At 38.4% G+C, this 19,871-nt stretch overlaps 1 protein-coding gene and 1 long non-coding RNA gene across 8 annotated transcripts in view; one reads left to right on the top strand and one right to left on the bottom strand.

Annotated features, from left to right (window-relative positions):
• Inpp4b (inositol polyphosphate-4-phosphatase type II B) overlaps positions 1 to 19,871 on the bottom strand; it is a 748,592-nt gene that overhangs the window by 415,776 nt on the left and 312,945 nt on the right. The gene's annotated exons all lie outside the window — the stretch shown is intronic.
• LOC121135672 lies at positions 8,031 to 16,310 on the top strand. Of its 3 annotated transcripts, none has more exons than XR_005872774.1 (3): positions 8,031 to 8,240; positions 14,120 to 14,222; positions 15,136 to 16,310. It is a non-coding gene; the product is annotated as an uncharacterized LOC121135672 (long non-coding RNA). The 3 variants fall into 3 exon arrangements; XR_005872772.1 differs by lacking the exon at positions 8,031 to 8,240 and adding an exon at positions 9,655 to 9,787; XR_005872773.1 differs by lacking the exon at positions 8,031 to 8,240 and adding an exon at positions 9,797 to 14,014.

Raw genomic sequence — 19,871 nt, 5'->3', positions numbered from 1 at the left:
AAAAACAAAACAAAACAAAAGTCTAATCATAGAAGCTGGCTCTTTTGAAGCTCTATTATGCTCCTGTTCTGTTCTTAAAACACTGTCTCATCATCATCTTCATCATTATCATCACCATCTCTTTTTTGTTCCCATGTTGGAAAAGTGGGCTAATACTCAAAAATTCCATACATAAAACTGGAAGACAAAAATCTAAGAACAGATTTCTCCTGAAGACTCGTAGCATGCGCAGAAATTGACATACAGGCTTGTGGAGGTCATAAAGAGAGCAACAGGGAAATTGCCTCAAGTATTCAGATCATTGTAAAAGATTTCAGAAACTGGAATTTTGCTGAAAAGACTAGTAATCAGTGATAAAGTCTCAAAACACTGTTAGAGTCTGCTCCATGTGGCTCATCATTGCAGATGGGGAAGCTGGCATTGTGGGTCACTTACTCTGCTGGTGTGCTCTACACGGCTCATGGAGGCCTCTTCACTTGCCTATCATGCATTTGCTTAAACCTCAGTAGAAGCTTTAAATCTGTCATGGTGGAGATATCTACACTTAAGAAATGGGCACACGTTCCATGTCAAGATGGATGGTTTTTGTTTTGTTTTGTTTGTTTTGTTTTGTAGAAATCCAGATTGGTAGATCATCACTGCTGTTAAAGGACACACTCAAGACTTTTTCAGAATTGTGACTAACAAGCAATGAATCACTTCGAAGAAACTACTGGAAACTCAAGGAGGACAGTGATTGAAGCCCCGCTGGGCCTGGACTAAATGTTGGCTTAGTGACAAAATACCTGGGAAGCGTTATCAAGGGTTAGGAGGTGAAGATAAATAGAACATAAGTATGAGAGGCTTTTGGTAAATGTAGAAGTGCTTTTCTATCTCTCATTTTATGAGCTTTCCTAAGAAAGAAATTATAAAACTGTTAGAAATTTTAGAAAGATTTGCTGTTCAGGTGTAACAAACAGTGTCTGTCTTACAGGGAGTAGAACAAATGGAAGCAATTGGAGAAACAAAGGCTAGTGTCTGACCCTGATCCAAGGTTCAGTCCACGGTGTGAGAGAGCAGCAGTGGTTCCTTCTAGAGACCCATCACTCTGCTTTCGAAAACCAAGCAGGTTAAGAAAACATTTACTCTGACCCCGAAAAGCTGAAAAGCACTTAATTGTTGGAAGATGTGAGAAAGGAATATGAAGATTAGTGTCAACTGTCTCCTTGATAGAATTTGGAATCACCCAGGAGAAAGACCTCTGAGATCTCCAAGGGACGATGTTTGCAGATGTGAGAGGACCACTGTGCACAGCACCATTACCCAGGCGAAGGGCGCTTGGATACCTAAGAAGGAAAAAGCTGGTTCAGTACAGGTATGTGTTACTCCATAACCCTCTTCCTGACTGTGCTTCCTTGACTCCTCTGCAGTCATGGACTGTGACCTGGAACTGAGAATCAAGTAAACCATTTCTCCTTTCAGTAGACTTTATAGGGGAATTTTATCACAACAACGGGAAAAGAAATAGGACAGGAACCCAGAAAAATAATTACCAGACAGAATATATGTTCCTCACTTTGCCAAGAAGGAGAGGTCCCTTATACATGCATTAAGAGCCCTGCTCACAAGCTTTGAGGGAACCCTCCACATGGATGGAACAGAATCAGAAACCAAAGGAAGTAAAATTTGAACATTCAACTTCTTTTGGCTTTATCTTTGACTACTATTTCTTCCTTATTGGGAGTATTTAAATATTAAAAATAATGTACTGGCATTATGTCATCAGGTCACCTTTGTGAACCATTATAGTTGGATATATTCTAAAGAAATGTATTAGGCATTTGGTTATTCACAATTTGAATGAAAAAGTAAAGTAAGTGGTGTTTTGGCATAACGTGCAACAAGGATCTTAAAAATATTAACACACGACTCAAAACAACCCAGTGTTCTATGGAGTAGTGTGAATCCACATGTGGATCTGTGACAATGAGACTATATCCTAATATGTTCTACTATGAAGTATTCCACCAGCTAATAAGCATTGAGATTTCCCTGGTTTGATGAACAGCGGTTACATGGCCCTGTGGCACTCAGAACTGATCACTGGAGATGCCCAGGAATTTTTAGGTAAAGACTTAGATTGTTTTCCTCATCAAATAAAATAAAGACCAATTACAATTGCTGCTATTAGTTCACTAAAGCAGCCAATGCTAGAGAGGAGGACACATGTTTATGGGACTCTGCACTCACTCTGAATTCATTGGCAAGGGGTGTGTGTGGAACCAAGAGATCTTTGGATCACTGCTTGGGGACCTTGGGAACGTGGCTTTGGTGATGGAGTACGCTCATAATGGACTAGAGTCTGTTGTGCATGACAAGAGAATTAAAAGTATCAGCCAACATTTCCTTTCCTGTGATACCTGCTTGTCTTATCACTGTATCATAAGAATACAGGATGAGAAAATCTGGCACATGCCGGAAATCCCTGCCTCAGGATGAAGAGGCAGCATTTAGAAAACAACACATTAAATAGTCTGTAGAGAAAAACAACACATTAAATAGTCTGTAGATGCAATAGAGGGATGCCATTCTGCAGTCGAAGCTGAGGAAGGACACAAACATGAGTTAAGTAGTAATCAACATTATGTATATATTTAATACAAGATCCCCAATAAATCCTAAAGCATCGGGGAAATGGAATAAGCCTTGAGAGAACAAGATGTCCATATTTTATTAACACCTATTTGAAATAGATCCTGAAAACACACACGTACACATCTCACAAAAAATGGTAATTTTTTTTTGAAAAACTAGGAAATCTTGTGTGTACTCTATATTTAAGATGAAAAGTTACAAGATCCAGTCACCATGTCCTGTTGCCCCCTTTGGTAAGAAAGCAGTAGACTTAAAAGAGTCATAATTGACTTATACCCTTCAATTACCGAGTATTTTGTAAAATTTCATCTAAACAACAGACAGCACGGAATTACATAAAAGAAAACATTCATAAGTAAAGTATTAGTTGTAAACAGGTTTTTGTTCTGACATTATAGAAAAAAATTGCTGTAACAGGTCCTGGGCCTCATTAATGATGAATGTTGATTTCTGTTTAGGCAGTGCAAGGTGGGATTCCTAGGATGCTGCCATTCATCCGGACATAGAAGCAGGTCCCTCATCATCAATGGCGAATCTCTGTCTCTTGTGGGCTCAGGAGATTAGTCTGTTCCCTGCTAGGGATGAAAAAAGCCTTCACTGAAGGCCCACAGCAATAAATTTTTTAACCTGACGAGATCAAGAGAGATATGGAGTTACTTTGATGGAGGAGCCTTTGATCTCCCCTAGAAATCTGGGAGAAGAGAACAAAGCATTGAGAGTGTGGGCGTATTCCCAGTCTTCAGTTCTGTGTTCTCAGGATCACGTAGCTGAGGTGGAAATGCTCTTATACGAACAAAATACACAAGTGATGTATAAACTTCAGAGGCTCAGCCTTTACTGAGCACCTGGGTTTCCAAACTACAGAAACAATACTCATCTAACTCTGGTTTCCAAAATCCAAGTTTGTGTCAGCATCTGAGAGGTTAATGCTCCTTGATTAGCCGCAAAGGAAATAGTAGATTTATACCATTTATACTAAAATTAGGTGGGTGGCAGATGAATCTCCTTCCTTCCTTCCTTCCTTCCTTCTTCCCTCTCTTCCTTCCTTCCTTCCTTCCTTTCTTCCTTCCTTCTTCCCTCTCTTCCTTCCTTCCTTCCTTCCTTCTTCCCTCTCTTCCTTCCTTCCTTCCTTCCTTCCTTCTTCCCTCCCTTCCTTCCTTCCTTCCTTTCTTCCTTCTTCCCTCTCTTCCTTCCTTCTGCTTTATTTTTTACCTATTTATATACATTTTCGCCTACTCATTCTCATTCTTCTTTGCTAAACTTATGAATGATTGGTATCTGGGAATTCTACTGTGACAATTTCCATTTGCTAGCTGTAACGAATAGTGCTGTCTACTCGTTGGTATAAATACATTTGTGAATACATGAATCCAACTAGCTCTGTTTGCTAGTAGAATTGTTCATCATGGAGTACATACACGGGCACTTGTGTATTTATTGTGACAGGTTTCTAACTTGCATTTGTAACACATCTACGGGAGAGTCTGCACTCACATGCATATAATGAGCTCTAATTTGCATTACTGCTGCTTTTCTGAGCTCCCCCCACCAACTTCTTTAGTAGGATCTTGTTTTTCCGTTGTTTTACACAAACCATGTGTGCAGCACATGTGTATTGCTGTGAACTTTGTTCTTTGTGTTTTAATGGCTGCTATGTCAAATATGCTTAAAGACTTCAAATAACTCATGCCTCCACCCATTAAATTCAATAATTGAAATTAGAAAATTATGCTAATCTTGTTATGGAAGTTGATTTCTTATCCACAGCCTTAGCTGCTAGTCAGTACTCAGTGTTACCACATGAAGCATCACTTACATGTGTTTTTTGGTAAAAGAAACTGCAAAGAACAAACCCCTACTCTCACTCTGTGGGGGCAGAGAGTTGCAAAGTAGAAAGTAATTTAAAAATGAAAAAGGAGAAATGCAGAGGTCTCCGCAAACAGGGTTTTACACTACAGAATCGGTGTAACCCAGATCTAGTTAGCAAGTGGAAGGAGATTGCAGGAAGGAGTGGCTTAGTTGTGGCTTAGCTCTGCCTTGAGCACCATGACAGCCACATAAGCATAACATTGGCTGCTGTTGCTCAGGCATTTTCCACATGAGCCTCGCCTGCTTACCTGGCACTTTGCTAACTACGTCTCTTCCCGTTACTGCAGTTCTAACAGATATCAGACGAAACCAACCTTGGGCACTAGCTCTGCTAGGATAGCTGTGTTGCAAGTGCATAATGTCACACCAATGAGAAATCCAGGAAGTCCAAATTGTTTTCATCTCTGTTCAGGATAAAAATAATCCTCAGGCCACTATGATCACATAGCTGGAGAACATACGAAAAAATGCAAAAAGAATCAAAGCTATCTGAGTTAATGATGAAAACCCCAAACTTACAAGAGATGGTGAGCTCCAAGGCTCACAAGGAAAACAATGAATCCTCAAAATACTCTGGTGTTTAATTCTTTCTCAACTTTGAATGCCCTTAAGGCAAATGAACAGCACTACACTTAAACAAATATAAGTCTGTATGTCTTTAATATCAATAACTTATTTTTTCAAAATTATCTGAAAACAGTAATACCTCCCAAGAGTTGTCCCAGTATCTCTTTCGCATGTCACCACTTTAGTTAATGCACTTGAAACCTGCTTCACTCTTGGCACAGTGCCACTCAAAATATTCAACAGTATAAGGGTGATCAACACAAGTCTATGTATATGTCAATAAAGCACTGTTGGCCAGTAGGGAAGCAAGATAGGCGGGACTAGGAGTCTAGGAGGATTCTGGGAAATGTAGTGAAGAGGCTGGTTGCCGTGTGACTCCCAGGAGGAACGGACATGGCAGGAGTGCATCCTAGCAAAGATAAGTTCTTGTAAAGGATATATAGATAATTATGGGTTAATAATCAAGTCAGATCTAGCTGATAAGAAACCAAACAGCTTCATAATTAATATAGTGTCTTGTGTGTTATTTAGGGGCTGAAAGCAGCAACAGGAACCAGGCAGCAGACAGGAAGACAACACGTTACATATGGTTGTCAGGAGTGGAATCATAAATTTCCATGTAGAATGACAAAAGCTTAAATGGGATTTTATAAAACAAAAGAACAAAGAGAAGCACAGCTTCTTGGTAGCAGATTTTTTTCAGATGGGCTCTGTTTTGCTAGAGACAAGCAGAGACTGCACAGACAGTGCTGGCGGTGAACTTAAGCCCGCCATCTTGGAAAGAGCAGTTTAAACAGCCGTGTTTTTTAGCAGATAAGACACGTGGCCAGAAAAACATAAAGATTTATAGTAAGTGGATCTCTGAGTTCAAGACCAAGCCTGGTCTACCGAGCGAGTTCCAGGACAGGCTCTAAAACAATACAGAGAAACCCTGTCTTGAAAAAAAAAGAGAGATTTATAGTAAAGTCAGATTCAGATGAAGAAAAACCTCTAAAGGTTTACAGTGTGTTTAAAAATATACTTAGGCTTGAGAGAGAAAAAGAAATGGCATAGTGGTAAAGGAAATAGAGAAGCCGGCTGTGGTGGCACACGCCAATAGGATTTGCTCCAGAGGCAAAGGCAGGCACATTTCCAGAGAAACCCTGTCTCAGAGAAATAAATAAAAGTAAAAGAAATAGAGTAATAATAATAGATAAATAAATAAGCCACGTGAAGATGGAAAATACACAGAGAATCTAGATACTGCATGCTATTGTGTTTTTCAGTTTTTCGATTGCTAAAGTACAAACAACTGCTGCTAAATTAATCCAACTTGTATCTTTTGAAAATGCTTTGACATATAAATTTAAATATAAGGACAGGTTACTTGGAAAAAAGAGTTTTTGTTTATGTTTCCATAGAAAATGGAAAGCTGTAGATTCCTTCCAGGCTTCTGTGGTTTGATGAACCAAGGCCCCCCAGAAGCAGTGGCCCAGGTGATTCAGCATCTAAAACAGCTGAGATGATGCAGCCTTACAGACTACAAAAAACAAGTAGTTGGCCAGGTTTTTGTATTTTGTCATGATCCCCATGGTATGGACAGTGTCCCCATGCAGCAGGAAGCAGTTTGGAATGACCAACACCCAAATTCCCAAATATTATTTAAATGTTTGTTTTCATTTATACAGGGTTGTTTATAAATGATAATGATCACAGTCAATCTCTTTCTAAAGAGAAAAAAGGTAATATGATATAGAAAAGAATACTTTGTCTTGGGATGGATTTTCATTTATTGATACAAATTCAAGGTCAATTTTGTGATATGTATATTTCTCCTCTTGATTAAGTATTGTGCTTATACTGATCTTTTAAAATGTAATGCATAATTAAATACAGACTATAGATAGTTATAATAGTCAGAATTTATAGTTAGGTAAGCTAGGTTTTCTAGATATACAGAGATATATATGAGATAGATAGAAAGTCTTCAAACCTTTCAAAGACCTTCAGAAAATGGCACTTAAAATGGTTTAGGGTTTTTCTTGACAATGAGAAATGTCTGCTCCTGACAGCACCAATTACATCTGAGAGGAAGATGGGCATTGAAGAAACTTGTTATGGAGTTTGCTTTCAACATGTCAAGATTAGCCATTTGGGCAAGAAATGCTCTTGCCCAGACCGTTTGACTATTGCTATATAATATATATATGCAGGATCCACAGAAATGTGACTACTGAACTTGGAGAGTCCTAAAGAGTTCCTGCTTCATGGAAGAGTCTGCCAAACTTTCTGCAGTACACAGAAAATTGACTGACAGGCTGCCAATGCAGATGGACATTTGAAATTTCCTGCTTTGCTGAGAAGTCTTCCAGGCACACTGTGGCCTACTGGCTGAAGATGGATGCCCCAACGTTACAGAGGAACTCCGGGTGACTGCCCAGGTAGAGAGATGTCTCTGTCAATCCTAGTGTTTATATATTATCCTTCTGTGGTCTTTGATGGAGTTGAAGACAGATAGTTATAATTATAGTTTTCCTTAGTTATGATAAAAGATGAGCTACATATAATACTTTAGTCTCACAAAGATAGGATAGATGATATTTTCTTGAATCTTACTAAATGTTAATGAACAAAATATTATAACTGTAGTTCTTGCTTGATAACTGTTCTGTTATATATAATTTGACTATGTTAAAATTAAAACCTTTCTTTTTATTTAGACAGAAAAGAGGAGATGATGGGAGATTCCTGTGTATATGTCAATAAAGCACTGTTGGCCAATAGGGAAGCAAGATAAGCAGGACTAGGAGTCTAGGAGGATTCTGGGAAATGTAGTGAAGACGCTGGTTGCCATGTGAATCCCGGGAGAAACAGACATGGCAGAAGTGTGTCCTAGCAAAGATAAGTTCTTGTAAAGTATATATAGATAATTATGGGTTAATAATCAACTCAGATATAGCTGATAAGAAACCAAGCAAATGGCCAACAGCTTCATAATTAATATAGTGTCTTGTGTGTTATTTGGGGGCTGAAAGAAGCAACAGGAACCAGGCAGCAGACAGGAAGACAATACGTTACATCCCCTCTCATCTCACATTTTGGGAAATGAGAACTTGTTTCAAGAAGGAGTATATCAATGCTGGGTGAAAGTTGTATAATCTGCACCTTGTTTGGCACAGAAAATAGTAAAGGTAATTACAACTGAAAAAAATCTCCATTCAATGTACATATGAAGCTTACTTAATTTAGGAGTTTCATTGTTGGCTTTAAGGAAATCTGAAATCCTGCCATAGCCAACTTATTTTATCTTGTAACTGGTTTTTCATGTGTTTATTAACTTTGCATAGGTGATTCCATAAGGGAAATGAACCAATGCTCACAAATGCCAATCTGATAATTCATGAACACAGCTCAGTTCTGTCAGCCTCTATGATATCATTCTTCTTAAGGCAAAAGCACTTCCTGAAGAGCAACATGACAAAATCTAGAGTGTCTCAAAAAAAGTGTCATCTTCTCAACAATCAAAGACGACTGTGATTCTAAGGAAGCATCAGCTTTCATTACAAAGAGACCACATGTTTAGAAAGTCTTGTTCAAGGAGTTACTTTGAAATACTCCATCTTAGAAGACAATCTCTAAAATTCACTGTTTGAATACTAAAGGCAAGCTATGAGTCTGAACTATTAAGGAAGCCAAGAGTACGTGTCTACAAATATTTAGCTTCTGGCTTCAAGAGAGGGTAGCCATTAACCAAGTTGTCAGAAAGCATTTTCACATGTTATTGAAATACTTCTTGAACCTTGAAAATAGATGATCAGGATCTTTGAAGTCAAATAAAGCATGAAGTGTTCCATTATCCCTGTGATATAACTTGGGCCTTCAAGAATAAAGACAAAGGAGCTGCAGAGAAGGTTCAATGGTTAAGAGTCGGCACAGTTTTCTCAGAGGACCCAAGTCTGATGCTTTTGAGCAACCAAGCCAGGTGTCTCCCAGCTGCCTGCAATTCTAGCTCTAATGCCTCTGGTCTCCAAGGGCAAAAGCACTAATGTGCAGATACCCAAACACACACACACACAAAGGCATTAAACCTAAAATGAATCTTAAATAACAACAGAAGACATAGAAAAACTCCTGTAATCTATTTATAATCATGCAGGCTACCTGGGAGCACCACCAGAGCTTGCAGATTACAGGAGAACTACTGTGGCTGTGTTGTGTTCTTGACATATCAAGAAGTAATCTGTGACTCACATATATACCATGTTTGACTGATACCTCACACACAAAAATCAACAACAATGAAGTGAAGAACAACAAGGGATTAACATATCCTAACTGATTAAAAAAAAGAGTTTAACAGAAAACACCAATCAGTATAAAATGAAAGCTAGATTTTGACTAGTTTAAGATCATGCGAGGAGGTGCCTGCCTTCTTGGATAACAAATGAAAGTCAATTAAGATTTCACAATGTTATTCAGATTATGAGATAATTTTTTTCTGAGTAATTTTATTTACATGCTATTTTTTAAGATTTATTTATTTATTATATGTACAGTGTTCTGCCTGCATGTATGCCTGTAGGCCAGAAGAGGACACCAGATCTCATTTCAGATGGTTGAGAGCCACCACGTGGCAGCAGGGAACTGAACTCAAGACCTTTAGAAGAACAGCCAGTGCTCTTAACCTCTGAACTATCTTTCCAGCCCCACACGCTGTATTTTGTTTAAAGCACAGTAGGTATGGAAGGTATTTCTTCTAACTGTAAAACTATATATGTGACTATCTCAACATACCACTAAAGCAGTTATTATACTGAGACCATCACACCATAGGGATAATCATTGTTGACATATCCTGAGTAGCAATAATAATTCCCCTCATACCCTTCTCATTATACAGAAGAAAAGGGGAAAATATAAAAAAAGAAGAAAGAGTAAAAGAGAAAAGTGAAAAAAAGATGAAGCTTTGCAGGCTCTTGAAAAATTATTTAAATCCTGATCCTGTTGTATCCTAAAAGCATATTTACTTCTCTATTCCTTGTTCTAGTTCTTAACTGACCAAAAGTCATACATCTCAGAACTTTTACTGTGAATGCTGTCGAGTACCTAAAGCCACACATCCCCAGCTGAGGCCCAGTGAGATTTTCTGTAGCCTTAGACTAGTATGAGTAGGATGAGATCTGGAAACACATTGAGGTCAACACAGGCATGTGCGAACACACACACACACACACACAGAGACAGAGACAGAGACAGAGACAGAGAGAGAGGCACCAACTTCTTTTCCAACTTTGAATCAAATCAGGGATATGTGTTCATCCCCAGCCAGTTTTCTTTCTAAAGGCAATGACCAGGCAAGATTGTGAAGAATTACACTGAAACCTGAGGATGAGGATAAACTTATCACTTGAAACCAAACTACTCTGGAGATGGCTGACCTAATGAACAGCATGCCCCCCTGAACACCTTGTGGAAGAGTGAGTCTGAGTCCGCCAGCACTAAGTGTCCATGCCCCTAAGATTGGGAGATCCCAAGCTGTAGAGCGGGAAGGACTGCCTGCAGATCCTGCCACTGCTCATGATCACATCAGAAATCTCTTATTGACTCTTGCTGGTTTTATAAGCCAGAAATGCATTTTTATAAAAACAAACCTAGTATCCATACCCTTGAGGAAGAAGCAGTAAGGGTACTATATTTCAATGTTTGGACAATATTCATGAGCCATATTTTCTCTATTCATTCATTAGCAAACATAATCTCCACGTCTCGGCTATCATCAATAATCCTTCCATGACCACAGTTGTGCTAAAATCTCAAGAAGCTCAACAAAAAGTATTCTGCCAAGAAACAATATGCTTGGAAACATTCTAACAGCTAAATGACCGGTCACTGAAGGACAAATACTGTGTGATTCCCCCCTATGAAGTGGGATGATGTATGAAGTATCTGACATATCAAATATACAGAACAAGAAAGTAGAGTTGTAGTTGTCTGGTTTGAAGAAAGAATAAAATAGTTATCACCCAGTAGGTAAAAAGTTTCAGGTGTGCAAGACAGAAAAGTTTCAGCAATATACTGTAAAACATAATGCAGAAATGCTATAGTAATATACACTTAAAATTCAGCTGATGAAGCTGGGCAATGATGTTGCATGCCTTTGATCTTAGCCCTCAGGAGGAAGAGGCAGTGGCTCTCTGAATTCGAGGCCAACCTGATCTACAGAGTGAGTTCCAAGATAGCCAGAGCCATGCAGAGAAACCCTGTCTCGAAAAGCAAAATAAAACAAACAAACAAACAAAAATTCAACTGATGAGATAAATTTGATCCTTAGGATCCACATGGCAGAATGTGAAAATCTATTCCTGCAAATTGTCCCCTGAGTCCCACTTGCCTGCCTTGGCATAGGCATGTACACACACACACACACACACACACACACACACACACACACACACTAAATAAACAAGTAGCAAATAAAAACTGTACTATATGTGTTTTCATATGTGACATAATTAATGACACTCTTACAATCTTATGACGGTCTGCACAAAGGGAAAGGCCTAACTTGTAGGAGCTGCAGCTGAAGGAGAGAAACTGTGTTAGTTATCCCATTGCCCGATCGACATTCACTAACCCCAGCTCATCCCGGCATCTGTAGATACTACTCAAAATGCCCTATGTGCATTTTTCCAGTGGAAGAAACCTAATCAATAATACTTAACAACAACAAAACAATACAAGCTGAAAAGCACATTTTAGGTGAAGTAGTTGCCAAAATAAGGGGGAAAATCAGAGGGACAAAATTATCCAAAGAATATTTGAGGAATGCTAACTGCGTTTTAATTATAGTTCAGTGCACACACATGTAGATAAACAACTTCACTCTAAACTACAGATTTCATTACATAAAAAAGGAATGGACTTTCATCACCAAAGGCCAAACAGGTATGTTGGCAGATCAATTACTTCAGAGAATCAAAAATGAAACACAGAGGGTTGCTAGAAATTGTGAGAAAAAATAAGATATTTGGAGAAAAATACTCTAGAATCAATGTAGAAATAAAATACATCCTAAGGAGACAAGCAAAGAACAGGTGAGAGAAAACTAAAATTGAACTGAGAGAAAGTAATAACACCTTACCTTGAAGTTTGATAAATAGTAGTCATTTTACAGTCTGTAGCAATAATAAACATTAAAGTAAATTGAGGGAAAAGATACCACCTATAGCACTTATAAACATTAAAAAAGACCAAAACACTTAGTAAATAGCAGGATTAATGAAGACAGCCAGACAATTTTATTAAAATAATCAAGTAATGGCTAAACCAAATAGGTGGGTACTTAGGTGTGAAGAAGTGGCATAAAAGTGGTAATCTCTCCCTACTTAATATGCAAATTTAACAGAAGTATGGACAGAATCCCAATACGACTTTAAATACGATTGGATAGAATGGTTTGATTTATGCATATGATATTTATAGGTAGTTGCCAAACAATGGCCAATAAAACCATGAAGTAGAAAAATGATGAGATGCTTACAAACTTAAAAGTGGTACATTATAACAGAGGTGTTATGTACTGAGGCCAGCAGAAAAAGAGACAGCCCAGACTGGACCTCACTATACATTCATACATACATGCAATGTAGATGCATGGATATTTAGACAAGTACAGAAGGATCATTAGATAAACATGTAAGCATAACTCTCCAGAAATAAAAACATTCATCATCATTTAAAATCACATGCAAAACAGAAATGATATGTAAATTATTCACTTACTAAAAACAAAGGACAGAATCAATGGGAAAGAACAGGAGAATCTAGATAAAATTAGGCTCCCATAATTAAATATTTATACAAACACACAATCAGAGATATACATACAAAGGGGGTAAACCCTTTCTGAAGCAAACTCTCAATAAGTCAACAATAGCATTAGAAAAATATATTTTCAGAGCCAATGGTAGAGCAAAGGTTGTCTGTAATATCATAAATAAAATATTAAAATTAATCAAAACCAAAGGACTCAATAGAAATATGGTAAAAGTCTGTGAAATCACAAATCATAGACAAAAAAATTGCTTGATTTTACCAATATTGCTGAAAACACAACAAAAATCAATGAAACATCATGGTTCCAAAAATTAAAAACTGGGGCAGTGTCTATGAAGAGAAGATCCACCAGCACATTGAAGGGAATGTGAGTGTGGGAATCCATTTAGAGCATACTACAACGCCAGCACTTTTCCAGGACAATCTTTAGCCTGTTCCTTAGCTCATCGGCACTTACATACAGGAATACTGTTGGTTCTATGTTCATTCTGACCAAAAAGTAAACACGGTAACAAAATCCTGTTAGGCAAATGCCCGTATGTAGAGACAAATCTGAAGGGGTGCAAATCCAGCACAGAGCAGCAGGTCATTTACCGGTAACAGCAATGAGTTAGCACTCCAACACATGAGTGAGCAAACCTGGACACCATCATCCACTCACACAGGACACAGATAAATATGCAAACCTCACATTAGCAATGTGACTGATTTCAAATGCACACGTGAGAAACTAAAAACAGCACAGGTGCATTTTTGTCTTTATAGCATCACATGAGATGAAACATGGAGGGGTTAACTCACTATCACCAAATTACTCTGGATGCAGAAGTGGGCAGAAGTGTTAAAGATGGAGAGCAGAGAGAGCCACATACCCAAAAAAAGACAATTGGGAATTTCAAATCCCTACAAAGGTATGCAAAGTTTCTTATGGAAACCTAATTACATGTGAGTGTATTTGTGACCGTCAAGAACCAGGCAGTGGGGCTGGAGAGACGACTCAGCATTTGAGAGCAATGGCTGCTCATGCAGAGGACTTGGGCTCAGTTCCCAGAAGAAACAGGGCAGCTATGCATCTGTCACTCCAGGTTTAGAGGATCCAACACCTTCTTCTGGCCTCTGTGGACACCAGGTGTGATCAGAAAAAAACACGTAAAATAAAAATAAAACCATTTTTAAACAAATAGTTATTAAGAACTTTTTAAATAGTGTTTTCTTTCTTTCTTCCTTCAACTAGGAGTGTTTCTCTGTTATGCTTAAGAAATGTCTGAAAGAGAAGGAATCTGTAAGCTTTGATTGTAAGTGATTTGACTGCATACCCAAGTTCTACCCCAACAAAGGTAAGAGTCTCATTGTATTTTCTTTTTTTCTTTTTTGGTTTTTCAAGACAGGGTTTCTCTGTGGCTTTGGAAGCTGTCCTGGAACTCACTTTGTAGACCAGGCTGGCCTCGAACTCACAGAGATCCGCCTGCCTCTGCCTCCCGAGTGCTGGGATTAAAGGCGTGCGCCACCAACGCCCGGCCTATTTTTTTTTTATAGTTCCAAAATTAGTAATACATACATTAAGCTTTCAATAATAAAATACAGAGCAACATGGTTTTAAGATTTAGTAGCTGATGAGGAATTTTCTTGCTACATTTAAATTTTACCCCCTGGGTTATGTTCACACAAAAAAATTAAAATCTCTCATGATGTGCAAAGTCCTCAAAACCAGTCTTTAACCTAATTTCAAAAATTCTAAGTATAACTGTTCTATGCCTATATATCTCCCTTATTTTACAAATAATTGCTGCAGGATCTACTTTAAAAGTTGCTTTCAGGCTCAAACAAAGAAGAGGTTGGCTGACATTGTACATGCCATGTGCTGCATTATAGCTGCAGTCTATATGTAACTTACTAAATGCAAGTTACAGTCTGATACAGGACTGTTATTACTACAGTTGAAATGTGTGAGCAAGTTTGCATGCTAGATACATCTAGTTCTAAATATCAGATGATCTAAAATGGTTTGTTGCTACTGGTGAATGTAAGTGCTCTGCAAACAGTAAATATTCTACCACTTTACATGTAGCAGAATATTTTACAGAATTTCTGTCACCTAAAGAGTCTTGGACGAAGTCCTAAAATCGAGGACAGCAGGTGACAAATGTTCACATCTTCTTAAAGAGGTGCCAGACACTCTTCCCCAGGCTGTGTGAGATAAATCTATACATTCTCTTATGTCCTTTCTTTATCACCTATCACCAACTGCAGATACAATGAATATAAAAGAAGTAATGGAGCTTTTGAGAGAAGCAGCTGCCCTGGAAGAGGAAGACTCAAGCTTTTCACCTCCTCATTCAACACCATGCTCAAGAGATACCCCACTGCATCAGCCACTGGGGCCACTAACAAACACAGGACAATGTGTCAGGCTGCAGGGTACCAGAGAGGGAGGATTGTGAGCACCCAACTTCTATTTCTCAGCCTCATGTCAAAGCTATGAAGGGAAAGAATAACAAGGAAAGGATATGGACATTGTCAGTGCCCCCACCCCGCCCTGCCCCACAGCCTGTTCCCTGGAGATTCATGGCAAGCCTGGGAACTGGACAGAAAGATGCCTTAAATTCAAATAGCTGAAAGTGATGTTGTGTGATGTATTTTTAATATCAGAAAATGTCAGTCGTAATGGCCAATGTCTGTTTTAATATTTTTTCTGGAAAAGCTGAGAGATTTTCCCCAGAGGCTAGAAGGGGAGTTCCAGTCATTGGAGGACAGGGGTGAGAGGAAGGGCAAACCTGTTTTGTGGATGTTCCAGACTCTACGGTGACTTAAGCAAACAGCTTGCCCTGTTTGATCTAACATTGTGTACGTTGCTCACCCTTAAATATTTTTCAGGGTTCTACTTTATCATGACCCCATTTCTATAGTTTTTTTTTCATAATGTCTCTGAAGAAATTGGTCTTTTCTTCTCATGGCTTTTAAGTGCAAGCAGCCATGCAGCCCTGTAGCCTTGGGTATGGTCTGTCCCCTCTGAAACAGTGTGGTACTTCGAGACATTGATGTGTTGCTTTTATTTCATCCCAGAGCTTAGAACAATCTCTTACTCAAACCAAACCCCTGGCATTAACTAAGTGAATTGCTAGAAAATGAATTGATGAGTACAATCAGACTCCAAGACGAGTCGATACTTGCTGCATTCCAGACTTCTGTGGGATAGATCTAGAGAGCAACCATAGAAAGAAGAATACATTCCATGCTTTCCTGGAGTTGACTCTGCCTGAGCTAGTAATGCAGAAGTACAAGTGTCATGTCTGTATGAAGAATATGGCTGTTCCTGTCTTAGAATGTGTCAGGCCTCAGAATGAGAATTAAAGACATAGAAGTGACTCTAACCCTTGTCTAAAGTGTTACAAATAAAGCTTACAAGTGAGTCTCAGTTCAGGAAATGCATGGCAATCCTTGGATGAGAGCAGCAAACACTCAGAATTGGATAAACTTGAGTTTCCCTGTTCCAAGAACATACAGACACAGACATAGACATGATATGAGCAGGTAAAAAGTCTGGGCATCAGCACCTCATGGCATCCTGTGCTGAGAGTATGTGCTGTTTGCACAGTCTCAATGTAACCAATTTTAGTGGTGGTTTTAATGGTACATATAGATTCAAACTATGTTTGCAGGTGTTTTCATAACCCAGAACAAAACTTGCCTTTCTTTAGCTCTCACTGTGAAGTACAAATGTCCTCCCAAAGTCATTGTACATTTATCATCTAGACTTTCTAAGGACCTAGGGACACCCCTCTGAAATGAAAAAATACAGGCACCTCATATCACAGTCCATGGGAGAGTAAAAGCGAAACTTCAGCATTGACCAACCTTGTCCCTAAAATCCTCTAGGGTTTTCATTAATTCCCCACAGTGTTTGTGGCATCTTCTGATTTTTGCCTCAGTAGAGGTGAGTTCAATATCTTTCCACTATTTGATATGTGATGCCGTTCTGTATGCTGCAAATACACTTTGCTACCTCTGGATGATCAATAAAGCTGGTTTGGCCAATGGCCAAGCAAAATATAGCTATGTGGGAAATCTAAACAAAGATCAGAGAGAAGGGAGGTGGAGTCAGAGAGACAACATGTAGTCACCGAAGGAGTAGCGTGCTGAGCACTTCTGGAAAGTTACAGTCTCAGGGCAATACATAGATTAATAGAAATGAGTTCATTTCTAAGAGAGAGCTAGCCAGTAATATGTATGAGCCGTTGGCCAAACAACTACAATTAATATTAACCCCTAGAGTGTTATTTCATAAGCGGCTGTGCGAACTGACAGTAGGGACAGAAAACTTCCAACTACAAATATTCCAGCATCACTGATTACATTCTGTCAGGACTATTTCACTCCATCTAGTGCAATTTTCTTTTATGTCCTTCATAGTACCTCAAACTATGTCACAAGGGTGAAAATAGATGTCATTAGTACAAACAAAGAAATATACATCTGCATGTGTATATACAGATGCATATATTCAATGGAATTTCTCAATATAATAAACCTATGGATCTCCATGAAGGTAAATTTTGCTTCTCATAAAAAATTGGCCAAGTCTGGAGACCTTCTTGGTTATTAATTCTGGGGGAAGATTCTGAGGAACTTTTCTACTGGAATCTGCTGGGATAAGACCAGAGACACCAAGCATGTTGAGCTCCCAGAGAATTCCTTTCATCTAAAGGAATCACAGATTAACAAAAGGAATTTGGGTCTTAAAAGCAGCTATGAGTAAGAGACTTTTCTATAAATAAATAAATACATAAACAAACAAACAAATAAGTTCCCATGAGTCCTCTTCTCTGGGACTTAATCCAGCCTGGAAGATAAGGTTATGCCAAAGCCTTCAGTAGAACATATATGTTCTAGGATAACAGAGGCAGGTTCCGGGGAGAAACTAAACATCTCTTGAAGAGAACACCAGCGGGAAATGGGAACAGAAGCAGTAAAATCTGTCACATACAAAAGGTTAACACCATGCTTTGAAAAATAAAGAATCGATAAATTGACTCCTAGATAAACAAATACCATCTAATGAAATCTCAAGTTTATTATCTGGTACATCTTTGCCAAGCTAACACTTCCAACGCCATGACTCTTATGAGAATTTAAGACTTATATAATTCAATCTGTTGGCTTGCTGTGTCATCTTGCACTCGTAATCCACATGAAGATATTTTCGAAGAATCTGATTAGATGTTTAATTAGTTTACGTGGACTATGAAACTGCTACCCTGCCATTATCTCATTTAGATTTTCATCTCCATAAATTTACTTAAGTACTAACAGCTCCAATTAATCTAACACAGCACCACACCACCACTCAATATCCAACTACAAAGCAATGGCTCTTACCCATCGCTTCCTTGGAAAAAAGTATTATCAATTTTCAGATGTTCCTTCCATATCTGGCAACTTATCATAAGAAAATAGTTTGTTTTCTTTTCATTTACTCAAAAAGCAATTATTTCAGTAACAACAAAACCCAAATCAATGTAACTCCTTTGTGGTACAAAGATTTCATTCTATTTTTTCAGTGAGATAAACAACACCAAACAAACTCCACATCCCTTTATTTGCATACAGCTTGAAAACTCATATCAGAACAAAACAGTTTAAAATAAATGTGAATGGATCAGATACAAATAAAATTTGTCTTGGTTCTTAATGATCTAATGAGTTTCGATCCAACAGTACATATCAAGCAGTAACCAGCAAATTCCACACCTTATTTATGTTTGCCCCACATTTAGAACCTATGTAAGCTCGGTTTGTCTTATGCTTTGTAGCAACATACTCAAGATCACTTGCGTATCCAGGAGAGCTACCATTGAAGTTTAAAAATACATTAGTACATGAGAAGTAAAAGTGTGGCAGACTCCATTCAGTCTACTGAGTGTTGACGGAATCTTTCTGGAATAAACACAGACAACAATGAGAGTAGATGAAAAAAGATGTCCCCAGTGGACTGGAAGACACGAGAGATCCTAAAAGTCCTGGGTTTAGTTTGTATTTTTATTCTATATTCTAAAAGCACAAGAAGGGTGGACAAGCAAGCCTATTTAAGAGAATCGACTGTGGCAGTCAGCAGGTTGTTAAGGGTAACTAGCAACTCTTTCAGCTATTTCCCCAAGTACATTGTGTTCAAGTAATAAAGGATGCTGTGTTGGGTGAACAGGCAGGACAAGCATGCTTTACATAAATCAGGGACTAATAATTGGTCTTTTCTACCTTTTTCTACTTCACAAGTCAGCAAGAACCAGAGTTTTTAAATCATCAGAGAGCACACATTTAAAGTAAAAAAAGCAATGGGCTTCTTAGCTCAAAAATTCCTAAGACAATTTTCAGTTTAGATACATTTGTCAGTTCCAAATTGAATGTGACTTGTGTCTTTGAAAATCCAAGATATGAGTATCTTATTTCATTTTTACTCCTTCATAAAGCAGAATTGAATTCAAATGCTCAAATTCTGTTCTCATTTTATGATTTCCGCAGGGTGTATTTTGGTTAGTCCAGTATGCAATTCCTTCTTTAACTTTCTTATGTGTTCATTTTTCAATTCTATCCAACAATTTTAAGTTAAGGAATACAAATCCCCAAAGCACTAGTTTTCCCCAGTGGGTTTTGACAAGGGGAGACTTGAGACGAAACTGCTAGATCAGAATTTTATAAAGGAAGAAATATAGAGACTAATAATTTAGCAGTGTGAGTTTTACAATAGCTATCAAAGATGGAATATGGTCTGTTTGACACTTGTGGTAGTTTGAAAGAAAATGGTTCCTAAATAGAGTGGCACTATTAAAGGTGTCGCCTTATGGAAGGAATTGTGTCACTATGGGGGTGGGCTTCGGGGTCTTTTTTATCAAGCTCTACTCAATGTGACTCAATGATTCAACTCCCTGTTCCGTGTGAGATGTAGCCCTCTCAGCCCCATCTCCACACCTGCTTGCGTTCTGTTATGCTCC

The sequence above is a fragment of the Mesocricetus auratus genome, unplaced genomic scaffold (assembly GCF_017639785.1).
Source record: "Mesocricetus auratus isolate SY011 unplaced genomic scaffold, BCM_Maur_2.0 Super-Scaffold_100041, whole genome shotgun sequence".
NCBI classification, from domain to species: domain Eukaryota; kingdom Metazoa; phylum Chordata; class Mammalia; order Rodentia; family Cricetidae; genus Mesocricetus; species Mesocricetus auratus.
The sequence above is the reverse complement of the archived record's forward strand: the minus strand, read 5'-3'. Positions and strand labels throughout refer to the sequence as shown.